Here is a 15,343-nt window from a genome sequence, read left to right as displayed (position 1 = left end):
AGCATTCCATAAGCTAAACTATCACTATATTAACCAGTACTTTATCAGTTAAGCATGCTAACCACTGGATTGCAAACAGAAATGTGATATGCCCAGTCCTTAATACAATGCCAAGGAAAGCAATATTTAACTGTGGAAAACATAAAAATCTCCTCGAGCGTTTTTTAAGCATTACTTCAGCATTGAGGTGGTACCAAAAAGTTCTTTAAAAGCTACCTTGTTAAAAGCAAGAAAAAAAAGCCTACATGGAAATTTTCCAAAAGTCCTTTGATAGCAATTCATTTAATATTTAGTAGCAACACTTTTAAAATGTATGTTTTGAAAACAGAGAAGGCTGTTCCTGGAAGCTCTACTACTGAGTACTTTCACATTTCTTAAATCAGCACACAACGGGAAACAACTCTATGAACATCAGATTATATATATGTCTTTAAATTCTTATTGTGCCAATTAGGACTTACAACTTTTTAAAAATTATATTCAAATACTCTTCTTATTTCTCCTAGTTTTTGGAGGTTTATGGATTTTTTTGTTTGGGTTTTTTTGTTTTTGTTTATTTGAGGGGTTTCAGGGGGTTGTTTTATTTGTCTGTTAAATTAAGAATACAATGTATCTATATCTGACTGAATATCAGACACAGATTTGGTTCACTGAACTCAAATATTACTCATTCAGTATCCTAAAAGTTAATGAATAAAAGGATTTTATTTGGGGTTTTTTGTTGTTTTGGTTGATTTCATTTGCAGGTAGCACTGCTGTTCCACTTAATAATAGCTACTTTGTGGTAAAAAAAAAAATCCTTGGGTCTGTGAGGGGGAAATAAAGTATGTCTTAATATGTAAAAACACTAAGGAGCCATTTCAATACATTTATTTTTAGAAACCCAACAAGTTGTTTGAATTTCATTCTTTAAAATTACACTAGAGATTGCCACAACATACAGAATTCTGTTCCACATTAGTTTTATATTCTTTTAGCATTTCCAAAACACACCTCTAAGTTATACTTCATATCTACATTCATAAGCCATAAAGGCAGCAACATATGGCTCCGACCATAAAAAAATCCAGGAATATTAATTCTTCTGCCTTTTTACTTTCCTTTTTTAATATATACTGGAAAAAGAAATTTTTCTATTTGGAATCTACTAAAAAAAACAGAACAGTGATAGTGATTCTATTTAATTTTCTGTCTGATAAGCAATTTGGCAACCTACTATGAAACAAACAAAAAAATCCCATCCAAGTGCATCTATTCTTGAAAGTTCCCTCTTCTATAACTAGTTCCACCTTGACTTCCTTCACATCAAGGATCATTTTTGTAGTAAAATATGTATATATAAAATTTTTGTTAACATTTAAAATTGTCCCAAAAATTGTGGCAAATCACTACATAATACAATATAGCTATAGTTGTTAAACTGCCACTTAAGTGCTTAAAAATTTACCAGAACAATTCTAATCTCCATTAACAAAGTACGTTCAGAACTCATATCAGAAGGAACATAAGCTAAAGGTCACATGAAGCTTCACCTGAAAAATAGGAACTTGAAATGAAAGTATGATGTGATAAATACATTGATAAATACTTATCTACCAGAAAAAAAATATTTCATTCTTATTTAGCTTTACATAAAGAAAATATGAAAGTCCTTCATGTAAAATGAGGAAAAACCCAAAAACTAGAGCAGTTGGACTTAACTGATCAAGCAATACCATCCATGTTTTCCATCAAGTTTTAATTTACTTAGATAACAGATGTTCTGTGATAACTGAATGCAGATACGTGTAGAAAAGAGTCGGAAAGATGCGACATCCTGCTCAGTCTGATTGCACTCTTGGGGATTTAGTTTGTGTAATAAAGAAAATTTTGATCTGAAAGTCTTAAGCAGTTTAATATCACTGATAAACTTTCTGCATCTCCATAACCTGAACAAGGGAAAAGTAAATTTTTCTCCTCTCACATATGGAAATGGAAGTGTCTATAAATCTAAAAACCTAGAAGATACAATTTTTTGAGAAGCACCTTAAACTTTGTTCTCAGAATTTTCAATACCACTTATCTTTGCCCTGAACTTCATATTGGCTAATTTTTTGGATTTGTATCAATCTTCACATCTAGTAGATGAGTTATAAAAATTAAATGGTTTTGGTCACTCCCCTAGATTTATTTGAAAAAACTGAAGTTTATGATGTAGATGCTATATATTTGTTTAGGTTCAATAAGAAACTGAACAAACTTATAGAACAGAAATCGACCGTGAGTTGTTTACTGCACATCAACTATAAAGGTCTCAGAAAAAAATCACTCAAGTCGCAAACAGCTGAAGGTTTGGAGAAGAAAAGGAGGGTCAGTTGTATATGCCAGCCTGCTTAAATATTCTTCTTCAGGCTTCCATTCTTGGCTACTATTTGCAAAAGAATATTTGGCTATATGGATCTTTGATATAAAGCTGTTTATTATGTTCTTAATAAAAAGGCATTATTTACTTAGATTGCTGACAATAATGTCTTGCTTTGGTTTAACTATTCAAAAGGAAAAAATCAGGGCAAACAAACCCTCATAAAAAAGATAGATGCTTGGAATCAGTACAGCTAAAAGGATTACAGTCACTTACCACAACACACAAATACAAGTTTTGTGTCAAGGATTGCAAGTTACACTCATGGCTGTATCAAGGAATATCCTCCTTGTATTAGCTAGCTTACAGGTAGAAGTAAAAAACAGCTAAAGACAAAAAGACAAAACATGAAAAGAAATTTGGTGACTCAAAGCCTATGAGCAAAACCTAGCCTGTACACATTTGTGTTTTGACTGTCTTAACATTTGCTTCCTTGCTACATCTTGGGAAAAAAAAAGATACCGAATCGACATATCTATGCCTGATAACTTGAAAAAGTCACAGGAGAAGTGCATTGAATCTGGTGTTCCTTTTTCTCATTTGCCATTCTTCACATGTTCCTTTTTAAAATTGTCTTCAGACAAACATTAGGGGAAACATTCTTTGTTTTTAAAAGGCTGAAATAAAAAGTGTAATTCTGTAATTGAGAGACAGCTGGCTGTTACCATGATATGCCAAATGAAGATCCTTTCCACTGGAATTTGTTGCTACTACTGATTATAGGTTAAATTCCCAGAATTAAAACCCCATTCATAAGGATTTGAAAGCCAGAGCTTAAGACTTGTCTTCCATATGCGCCTGTTCTCACAGAACAGTGGATGCTACTTCGTAACTGCCCACAAGAGCAAACAAACAGCACAAAAACATGGCTACAGGGAACATCTTTAAACTATAAATGGTTATTAACCGAGATCCAGCGCATGCTGTGCATCTTATTACAGTCTAGCAATATGACTGTGCCTGGAAAAATGCCAAAAGCCTTGAGTTCCTTACTTAATATATAACATTTGAGCAATACAAACATTTCTTAGGCAATTTTTTTGCCACAGATCATAGTTTGCTTTTGTAAGTATTACCGTATAACAGTGCATTTTCAAAGAAAAAAAAGGCATTTTCTTTACCCACTATGGTAATTTTCCATTGATTTAATTTTATCAGGAGGCACAGAAATGAGAATGGACTCAAATTAGGTTTTTAAGATATGCTGATACTTTATAAAATCCAACAGTGCATAAGAAGAGCATTTTGTAGTTCACAGTGTAAATGATCATAAGCTACATCTTAAAGGCAACAAAATCCAATCCTGACCTAAATCCAGTGCTCATGAGCTTTGGTCTTAAATACAAAACCCAAATTTCTGAATGGTTTTCTCTAACACACAAATGCAGATCCACACTGGAGTACAGTGTTTCAACTGATTTTAACAGGAGTTAATCTGTTTTAGTCTGCAGTACAGAACCACAAGTTTACCATTCACTACAGATGCTACATACACCATATTGCCCACTAAAAGTTACAAGGCTGAGTTGCTGCTGCAGGCTAGAATAATACTTCTTTTTCAGCAAATGAGTTTTGTTTACTGCCTTTGCTGCTCAGTGAGTGAAAAAGCATCAAGTTTGGAGATGAAAACGCAATAGAATCAGTAGATAAACTGTGGATTCGTGCAGCTAATTGTTTTGCTCTAGGCTATGGCATATGTATTACTTGCCTGCTAATTTCACGCTCCGATACTGCTTCTTTATAGTGGCAGATGAAACTGAAGCTCTAGTGCTCTGTCCAAATAGGCTGATAAACACGTATTCCAGCCCTTTGCAATGTTTGACACACTCCTCACCTATTGTTATGCTTCCTTTTTTTCAAGTCTAAAACAGTTCCTTATTTTAGCTCTTATTCTTGCCATTGCCAAAACAAATTTATATATGCTCTTGGCTTATTCGCTATGTCAAAAGGAATTTTAATTTTCCCACTTACAGAAATCCTTTTATAATTCATTGTGCCTGTAGAATATTTAGGTTGGATGTGGAGGTTCACACTGCTGTGCACTTCTTAAAAACTGCAAGAGAATAGCAGCAGCACATTTCTCTGCAGATAGAGAAATGAACACTGAAGAAATCTTACTGTTCCATGTGCACAACTGAACCTAGAAATTCAAGTTGAGATTCAGATTCCTTCTAGGAACAGCAAGTATTGCTACTGTAGTTAATTTAGACCTACTTGCTTCTAAGGATTGTCTGAGATGAAGATACAGCACTGTAGGATAGTCTTAGAGGGTGGCTGAAAAAACCAAAGCTTTGGCTGGTCCTTGAATTATGTGAACACAGTGAAGTGAAAGCAAAGTTTCTAATGTTACCTTTAAGGGGAGTCAAAGGAGATGAAGAATATTGAAATCTATCAAATTCATGATAATTACATATTAGTAGATCAGACCAAAAAAAATAATAAAAAATGAATGGTTGTAAAATCAAGAACAAACCAAATGAAACCAAAAAGCAAGTAGAAGGAGACAAATCCTGCTGGTCTAATTCATATACATCTTTATTTCCACTGAAACATTATAAGATTTTATGTTCTTACATCATTGATACACCAGGAACTATCTATAACATTGTAGCTGTGAAAGAACCCTTAACTGCTGCATCAGTATTTTTAAAGGGAAATATCTCCCCTTCTTTTTTATCTTGTTTTTTTTCAGATTGTTTTATTTTTATTTTTGCATAATTAAGAAGCAAATCTAAAAGTTAGACAGTAAACAGGAGATGCAAATGAAAAACAAAAATTAGGAGAACTGAGGCATTCCATACATGTCAAGAAAGAAAGGAATTGGAATGAGTATGTCATTGCTACACTCACATATAAAATCTTAGAAATGAAAAAAAGAAACCCTAGTTTATGCAAACTTTCACTTTCATACTTATTTGTGAATTTAGCAAATATATATATACATACACACACATGCATTCCTAGACATAAAAATAAACACACACACACATGACAGGCATACAATTTTAGATCCTGGGCAACACAAATATGGTTTCCTATAGAACAAATCTGCATCATTGCCTAGCAACCAAAACTATTTTTATGTCAGACTGTAATAATTCAACATTTCAGCTGTCTTTATTGAAATTTGGGGGGTGGGAAGATCACTTAAATCCCATCTCTTCTGATTTGTCCCTCCAATACTCTGACATTTGAACTTTTCAAAACCAAAAATCACTCCTTCACAGAAGTCAAGTTAGGACAATTTCACCATATAAAGCACAAGTTGGAAGAAAATTCTGAGTGACAGAAAAGGACACTATTCAGCAAATGCTCCTTTCATTCCATGTATGGGTACAGTTTACTGTAATTTCCATTTCTTATTTTCAGAACACTCTATAGGTTCTGATGCAATCATAAAAGGTCTGTGCAGCTCATACTGCCTAATAACGTGTAGCACAAGTGTTTCTTATTTTAAGGGCTAAGTAAGTCGTAACAGTATAGTCTGACATAGAAAGCATTTTACTGCACATCGTTGCATTTAATACAACAAAACTGTTGTATTACATTTTAATCACAAAATTGACTAGAAGAAATGAATGAATATTATTATCCTGGGATTTTGTACGTAAAGTTAACTGAAACTGAAATTCCCTAACAAGAATTACAGCACAAGTATGATGGAGGTGGAGGGGGTGTTTAAAGCCAAAAGCCACATACACTGCTTTTTCCAAATCCAAAGCCTGTTTCTGTCAAAAAAAAAAAAAGAAAAAAAGCTAGATATACCCCGTGAAAATACCATCCTTGCAAGTATATAAGGAAGACAGGAGAGATGAGGTATTAAAAGACCTGATCCTGCATATTCAAACTGCTTGGGCTATCATGAAGATACATTCCATTTCTTCTTGCACATCAAAACTCAGATTTTTATATTTTAAGCATGTTATATCCTTTACTTTTTGAAAAATAAGAATCAAAAAGACCAGAAATGTGCTTTCTTTTTAAGTGAAAGATGAAATATTGATGCATTCACACAGCATCAGAAGGTAAAACGATGTCTCTATGGCAATTCTCTGATGAAAAATAACACGAGCTGCTAACATTACATAATCTGAAAATGCACATGATGGAAATCCCTGAGAGAAAGATGAACCAAAATACAGCCTTTACCTACAGCTTTCCAAGAAGCAAGAAACCTACAGAAACTTACATCAAAACAAGATTACCATTACAAGGTTACCATTTCCCAACAAATAATATGCTTTGGTCACAGTCTACAACCAACTTATATACTGTCCTCAGGTAAGGATATGAAAACTAGTCCAATAAAAAGCCAGAAATTCCTCTCAGATACGCATTATTCCTGGTTTAGGAACAAGGAAACTGGAACACAATGGAGTTCAGACAATTCCCAATGACACTGACTTTAGGGAAACTGTGAATTTCAGTGCTGGGTTCCAAAAGGAGAAACCTAAACTGCTTTAAGATGTGCTACATTTCAAAAACGTGAGTGGTTACAACACTGCACAGAATGGAATCAAGAGAATTTAACTTATATTAACTTATATTAACTATCAACAATTAATTTCTTTCTTTTCAGTAAACAATTCCCATATGCTTGGAGATAAATCAAAAGGCAACTGCAATGGTTTCCTAACTACGAAACGTACCAAGTACTCATTACGAAGAACCTGACCAACTCCAGATCTTTTCTTATTTAAATAGTACAGAAGTCTGTGAAGCTGCTTTCCTCTGTAGAGGTTTTCCCAGAAATAGGTTTAGGTAAGGTAGCTTTTCTCAGCTGTTCTTTTTGGAATTTTAATGGCACTTCCAGGAAAGTGATGCTGGATGGAAACACAGCTGAAACCTAAGAACAACATTCAGTCATATTTCAGGAAATAAATTCTAATTCCTTAGGAAAAAAAAAAAAAAAATCTATCGGTCTATACAAAAGTAAAAAATGAATGTGTAACATGATCCTTTAGATATTCACTTCTGTCCTCCAGTACAGTGGATCAATGCTTTTACTAAATATTAACACAGCATTCTCTAAAATAAGTAAATGGTATAAAATAACGTACTCCTGATGCTTATATAAAAATCACCCATAAAAACCAGCACAGAATTATAACTCAAAGATTACAACAAGAAGCCAAAGAATACATAGACAAATAAATTCTACTTAGAATTTCAGATGAGATAGGCAAGACAATGTCCCATGTTAGACAGCAGGCAGTATTTGATTTTCTTTCCTAAATTGAAAAACTATCTAACATTATGGGTGCTAACTGTGTCTAGGATCTCCAAGCACTATCAGAGCTTTTGAAAACTGAGGCAATTTAAAAGTTTATATTATTACACATAATACCTGTCCCTTAAGAACTTAGGGGTTTTAAAAACACCAAACACACAAAGAAGTGAGAGACTCAGGAAGTGTAAAACCCTTCAGGAAAGAAACTATCACAACTAGCAAGTGATTCACATCCAAACATTCTCCATTCACTAGCCTGTGTTATTTCCTCCAGCTTTTGCTTTTCTATACTGCTTATAAGCAAAACTATCACGGAAAGCTGAAATGTTTTATTAATTAGTCTACTATTACACCACTTACTTCTCTTTTTTTTTTCCATGTCAAAAGGTTTGGATCTTAAAAAGATGCCATTCATGCAGGCACATATATACGTATATTGGAAACATTTGAAATTTTATGTCCCACACAAACAAAAGCATAGAGATCCAATGATACATCAAAGTTTTTTCCTGGCTCAGATGCTCAGTGGTTACAGAATAGCTCCCAACATAAAAGTTCGCTTTAGCAGCTCTGGGTATTACTATAGTTGCAAATTATTATCTCTTATATTAGGTTCATTCTTCCAATAGTCATCAAAAAAAGATAAAATGTCCTCAAACCACATCATTATTTGCCAAAGATATGCCCCAGTTTTCAGTTTATTCAAGTTTAGATTTCTGGCATTACATATATTTTCTAGAACATTTTTGTGTGTAGTAATAGCAGTATAAGTGAGGAGCATACCAATAAAATTTTTAAAGAAACAAAGAGTAAGCACATACAGCAGTAGCCCTGGCTTTGCATATAAAGCAGTCCTCATAAGTCCAGTGGATAAAATAAGTTCCAACAGGTCTATAAACCTTATGGTCTCAATAATCTTAACTTTTAAAAAAACGCCATCGTAACACCAGTAACAAAGAAGAACTGCATTTTTTGTTTGGGGTTTGGTTAATTTTTTTTCTGATACTCCTATGTTAATCTTTGTAGTAATGTCCATCCCAGTCTGGCTAGGCAATGAAATGATAATTTCATTCTTCACTGGTAATATCAAGGCGTGTAAATTCCTCGGCTACAATACTGACCAGTGCATTTACTCACATATCCTTCTTAAATCTGGCTATTAAAAGAATACAGAGATGGTCTTCAATGAAGCAAGAGGAATACTTGATAAATAGGATACTAAAAATTAGTAGCTTCAACATATAATAAATAAACCAAACAACACTATGTGGTTATTGCATTTAAAATCTTTAAAAAAACTCCAATAAATTAAAAATAAAAAATATCTACACATTTTAACATATTTTTTAAATGCTGTTACCTCAGTCATTCAAGCCTGTGCAGCCTATGAAAACTAGGTCAGGCATGTAATCTCATTCATGTAATTCTGTTTTTGTCTATCCATTCAGTTTTCATTCTTTTGTGGCTTCAACCCAAGGAAACATAACTTCAGTGAATAAATCTAAACAGCAGTTTGATTTTTTTTTTTTAAACTCTGAATGATTAGCTTAAGAATAAGCCAACTTAAGCCCAAGAGATGTGAGATAAGGTTCATAGTATATACAGGTTTCTGAATAAGAATAAAAATATAAGGTTCTACTTGCTAGCAGTATCTTCACAAGTCAGAGCTTTCCATCAGGAGGACTTGTAATGAATAATACCTGTAGATTGGTGTCTCAAGATTTGCTCTCTAAGTGTTTGAAGGAAATAAAAAAAAAATAATTTCAAAACCACTTTCCTATGATGGAGAGTTAGAGCATGGCATCTTCTTTTACAGTCAACTTTGCCCATATTCTTGCTATTATCTTGATTTATGTCTAGTGGCCAAAAAAAGATTCCTGGATATGAAATAAATGTAAACTATTACGTACCTTTCACTGTAAATGCAATTTAATTTACAGGGCACAGCAGAAATTAAAGTGTTCATTATTGCTTTTCATAGTTCAGACAGATGTAAATTACCACTCAATTCAGAAATGCAACTAAAACTCTTATTTGATGAGGCTTCATTAATGAACATTTATTGCATATTTAAATAAATGACACAACTAAAGAAAACCCACTCTATGTTACACAGGTCATCCATCACAAAATAAAAACTTCATTTAACATTTCTGGTTTTTCAAATTTGGTAGCTTATGAAACGCAATTACTTCTAAACTAAGTTCTCTGAGAGGTGGTTAAGTGTTGCTGCCAGACAGGCCAAAAATAAAAACCTACCAAAAAACCCACTCACACCCAACTTCACACACCCAGCTTCCATCATGTGTTCTCACAGACTAATATTTTATTTAGAACACAATTTGATTCTGGCAACTGTCCTCCACTAAAGGATCAACATGGCATGCATTTTTCTTAATACTTCACAAATAAATTATGAAAAGCTTTATATTTTGGATCAGAAGTCTTCAGAAAAGTGCAGAATATTATAGAAGCGTAATGTGATAAAAATTCTTTCATTAGATTGTTGTTTATCAGCTTTATGGGGTTGGTGGCTTTTTATCCCCTACTTAATTTTCTAACAAAAGCTTGCTCTCCACTGGAAAAAAAAATAAATTTATATTTCAGGATTTCTAGTAATCAATAGAACACCCTCAAACAAAGCCTTTTTTCATTTTAAAAATAATGACTAGGAAAAGATGCAACATCATCTTTGTCTTCAACTGTTAACACATTTAAATCCTATCAACTGCACTACCTTCATTAGAATTTTACTCCATTTGTGTTAACATGTCAGCTACACAAGTCAAAACGACATCTATTTCACAACAGAATTATGTTTAAGGAGTTTTCCAGTTTCAAAACTGTCACCATTTATTGCTGTACCAAAAGGACCTGATTTCCAAGCTGTAGGGCATTTCCCAGCCATTTCTGGTGGAACTGCCTGAAGACACGTCTTCAAAGGTATAGTTATTTTATTACCAAGTAAAAGTGACACTGCACAGAGCATGAATCTAACTCACAAGCTCAGAACTAATGCTAAATGGAGTACACTCAAACATTTGGCAGCACCAGTAGTGCTTTGGCACTTTCAAAGGAATGAAGAACTTGATTTTCTTTGGCTAAGATCACCCTGTTATCAGATAAAACTTGAAGATTACAGAACTAAAATTCAGAAAATTTCAAAGATTATAGACTTCATCAGTTACAGAGTTCTACTACTTTAATGCCACAAAAGCAACACTAGTTAAGATTTTTGAAACAATTACCACTGGGGGTAATTGTTAAAGTTTAGAGGTTTTAATCTGTAATGCCTTAAATGGCCAAGATTTTTTCCAGAAATGGAAATAACTAAGCACATGGTTCCTGGTAAAAAAAAAATAAGTTCAAGAACCTTAGAAAATGGTAATTATTTATGAGCCTTGTTTGGTGGTAGTGGTTGTTGGGAGGTGTTGGTTTGTTTTGGTGTTGTTTTTTTAAGTTGCAAATATTTCACCTCTCTTGGGCGAAAGAGAAAGGACCTTCAGAGAAAAATGTTCAAAACCATCAATTGGTTGAAAGAGTTACTTAAGAACTAAGATAAAAAGATTTGTGTTTGCAGTTGATTTATCTGAAGTACCTAAAGACTTCATATGGAGAATTAATACGGCAAAAGTAAAACAGAATAATCATCTAGCTATCACAACAGACTTTGTGACAGTGTGATACAGGGCCTAAGATGAAACAGTTGTCTTAGTGATTGAGTAGATATTAATCTTTTAGAACTAGCCCAACAGAATGATAAAAAACCCAGAACACAATTTTTCAGGATGCTAGAGATGGAAAAGTTTGATCTAGGCTATGCCTAAAGCAAAAATTCTACAACAGTTATGCAGAATTGATGTGCACCACAGCAGTTAAATAGCTAAAAATGTAACTGAGCTTTCTAAAATCTTGAAGTAGTATGCAAGTTTATAAATTGATAAATGAAACGCACTGCCTAATTTCTAAGCGTGGGCATTAACTTAAAATTATAGGTTAATGTCACTTATTAAAAGTCACAGAAGAAATTGTTATTAGCAGCAGTGAGAATGTATTCAGGTTGAAAAATGCAAACACAAATTTTATGGGAGTTAATTTTTGTTCACCTTACTCTGATACTTCTAACTACAGAATAATTTATGTATGTTCCACAATAAATAAAATAACAGTGCTTATTCACCAAGCAGCATGTGTATCTGTATTGTCCACATAAACAAGGGCAAATGGCAAACAGGAAAGCAAGTCAGGAGAGATTTAATTGGCATCCCACTGAGATCTTGGCTTCTGTGATTCAGAAGCTCTAAAAAACATTTTCTCCTCCATATAAATATTTCAAGGGAGACAGGATCAAAGCCCCTTCCATTTTGCAGGTATCTCATAGCTTTCATTTAAACTAAACATAAAAATAGATAGAAATTATATTCTGAAATGGCAGCCAGAATACCTGTTCCTTAGAAGAGGGCCAGGACTGGAACCATCTAATTCAATTAGAGGCACCTGGTGATATGACTGGCACACTCCAGAGCATCTTCCAAAGCAGCAAACATCCAGCAGAGACAAATTAGGATTCAAAACAGACAAATGTGAATTTTTAGAGACTCGGATGTTGATGTAAGACTTCAAATGGCGAGTAATCAACATCTCAGTGTTCTCTCCCTCCCTGCCCCCCTCAGCCTAAACTCATCTAGGAATTTCCTGAAAACAGGTTCTTGAAAAACTCCTGTCCTTGCACGGGAACAAGAAAGGATGTGGAATATTGCCTTTCCACTGAGCACACCATGTAGACATATCCATGACTATATCCAGCAGTAGCTTCACTCATTCATCAGAGCTCTAGTACAAGATCTTTTTCAGCAAGTTAAGAATCAATAATATAACTGGATGAATACATAGACTTTCTGATTTAACGTGCATGCATTTCATTCATTCAACTTCAGTTCAAAAAGTAAGCTCCCTTCAGAAGTGTTAGAACAAGTTGAGGTTTTTTGCACAAACATAATAGAAAATTATCAGATTATAAGCAATATATTTTTCAAAGAGAAAAAAAAGGAAAAAGAATTTCCCTTCAGCCACAAAAATAGATAGTCAAACTGGTTATGAGGATAAGCACTTTCTGTGCCTTAGAAAAGTGGTCAGGATCACAGCTTTTCCATGTTGTTTTTTTTTTGGGGTTTTTTTGTGTGTGTGTTGCCAGCACATGTAGATCAATACAGAATGCTGAGAAGCACTCCTCACTTTGTGATGAGTGAAATAACTCTATGGATATGGTACTTGTCTATGCCATGGCTGCCTGTGCAATCATAAAAGCCTTATCTTCTATTATATTCATAGAGTTTTTTACATTGGAATAATTGCATTCTAAAAAGAAACAAGTATTTTGATTTCTTCAACCCACATTAAAATTCACATGGAACTGAAAACAATTCACTAAGTCCGAGGTCAATTAACAGTAGAGACAATTTATTACTGCAGAAAGGGGGAAATGCAGGCATTAAATTCTTAGTACTGGTAGGTTTAAAAGGTTTTCATGTCATGTCTTATGAGTGTTAGCATGATATGCATCATTTACTTACACAGATTAGCTGTATCTAATTTTAAAAATAATAATTAGACATTGATCTTGAAAATTATTTTTTAAGTCAGTGAGCACAGAGGAAGCATACAACAATACAGACTTTATGAGGGTTAAAGGAAGCAATGAAAATTATAAACTAGAATGACAAAAAAAAAAAACTATCTAGAGAAACAGCATGAGCTCCCTGCAGAGTCTGTCTAAATGAAACAATATCTGAAATCAGTTCTGCTGTAAATAAGTACTGTTACACTCATAATTGTCATTTACATTGCTACAGCACTGTCACTTTGCATATAAAACCAGATTTATTTTATGACATCTCCATGCAGGAATTGAAATGCTATGTAACTTCATAATGGCCAAATCCCTCTGTTATGTATATGTTCAGATCTTTTCTTAAGATCTGAGCCATTTATAGCCAGCAGAAGGTTAAGATATTTTCCAACAACAGCCAACATTTTCAGGCAATAGCACTTAAAGACTGCTGATACTTAATATCTCCAAATAAACTCAAATAGCAATTTTGACTTGCAGGAGGTCAATTATACAAAGTAAATGGAACCAAAGCTACCCTTGGCGTTCAGAAAAAAACTTTCTTTACACCCAACTGAAAACGTATGAAAATAATTTTGTTCCAAAAGTTTAGTATATCAAAGATGTCAAGATGATGAAGGATAAGTATGGACAATCCCTTACATTGGCAACCTTAAATCACCAACTTCAATTTATCTTACTTACTAGCCCATGTCCCATTAGACACTGGTTTTATGTAAAAAAGATATTTGGAGACTGAGCTCAAAGACAAAACTGACTTGGAGTTTTGTGACTGAGTTTAAGAAAAGGCAACATAATTATTATTTTTGCTCAAGTGCCCAGCTATTGCTGTAGTGAAGAAAGCTGTGAGCAGAAATTCTAGCTGGCAGGAAAGCTTCTAACCAGCCTGGAATGGAACAAATGCTGCCTCTCACAAAAGGAATTACAGGGTAAGTAAATGAAAGTAAGATGTCCAGAGAATTTGTGTCCCTTGCTTTCTTCTCATACTGTCCATGAAGTGACTGGATTAGAAACCAAGTTCTAAGGGATAGAACACATGAACCATGTTTATGCTAAAAATACTACTAAATAATGATGCTATTATTAAGTTTAATTTGGCTAATGATAAAAATGAGATAGTTCCCTCCCTAAAAATCAGCTTTATTTTCCCAGCCTTCCTGTCTTATTACTATTTCTGTTCTCTTAATATCATTACAAATCTCAATTTCTTCAGTTTAGTACATCAGCTCTTTGGGGATCATAACAATTCTTTCCAGTTACAAGTAGTTTTTTAGTGAAACTGTTCTAGACTCCTTTTCCTAAAGCTTCTTTAATTTTCCTTTAGAAAAAAAAAAAAAAAGCATTTCATCATGGCTTTATTTCACTTCACAGGGAGAATTTAAAAACATAGACTCAACTCGGTCATCACTACTCCCTTGTTGAAAAAAAAGAAATGCTACTCTTTTTATTTAACACGTTATTTAGGAGAAAAAATTGGTGAAAATCAGGATATATCCTGAAAATGTGTAATTAGCATTGTATGCTCTGAGCATCGTGATCCAAAAAGGGGATCAAATAATGATTTGGAAGTTATAAAATACCTTATTTTTCATACGTGAAGTTTCACATTCTCTTAAGCAAAAGGGGAATTTACCAAATACTTTTAAATATTAGCAATAGCAAAGGAAAGCAATTGCTTTACTATTGACTAGGTGGTAAATCACACACTTGCTGAACAAGAAAATACTCTGCTTCTTTGTCCACATTTTATTTCAGAGATCTGGCCCAGCATGAGCAGCCACTGACTTGCTCCTGCACCAACCTTCCTAAAATTATCCTTCACAAAAGTTATCACGCTGTCATCACTACAATAGAGAGGCAGACTTTAAAAAGACAGCATTAGAAAAGGAAATGAAATAAGGAAAAAAGAGCAGAGCAATCAAATTACATTGGCAGTGTCCCCAGAAGGACTGGTGGAGAGCGGGTGCATGTTGCTAACACCTGGGAGTACCTGAGCAGGAAGGGGCACTGGCAGCCTGCCCAGCCCTGACAGCGATCACCGGGGCTGTCAGAAACCCAGCTCCTTCCTACAGCAACATCACAG

The 15,343-nt window shown here is 34.0% G+C and overlaps 1 protein-coding gene across 38 annotated transcripts in view; it reads right to left on the bottom strand.

Annotated features, from left to right (window-relative positions):
• The window catches only part of KCNMA1 (potassium calcium-activated channel subfamily M alpha 1), a 468,105-nt gene that overhangs the window by 362,277 nt on the left and 90,485 nt on the right, over positions 1 to 15,343 (bottom strand). The gene's annotated exons all lie outside the window — the stretch shown is intronic.

This window comes from Pseudopipra pipra, chromosome 8 (assembly GCF_036250125.1).
Source record: "Pseudopipra pipra isolate bDixPip1 chromosome 8, bDixPip1.hap1, whole genome shotgun sequence".
Classification (NCBI taxonomy): domain Eukaryota; kingdom Metazoa; phylum Chordata; class Aves; order Passeriformes; family Pipridae; genus Pseudopipra; species Pseudopipra pipra.
The sequence above is the reverse complement of the archived record's forward strand: the minus strand, read 5'-3'. Positions and strand labels throughout refer to the sequence as shown.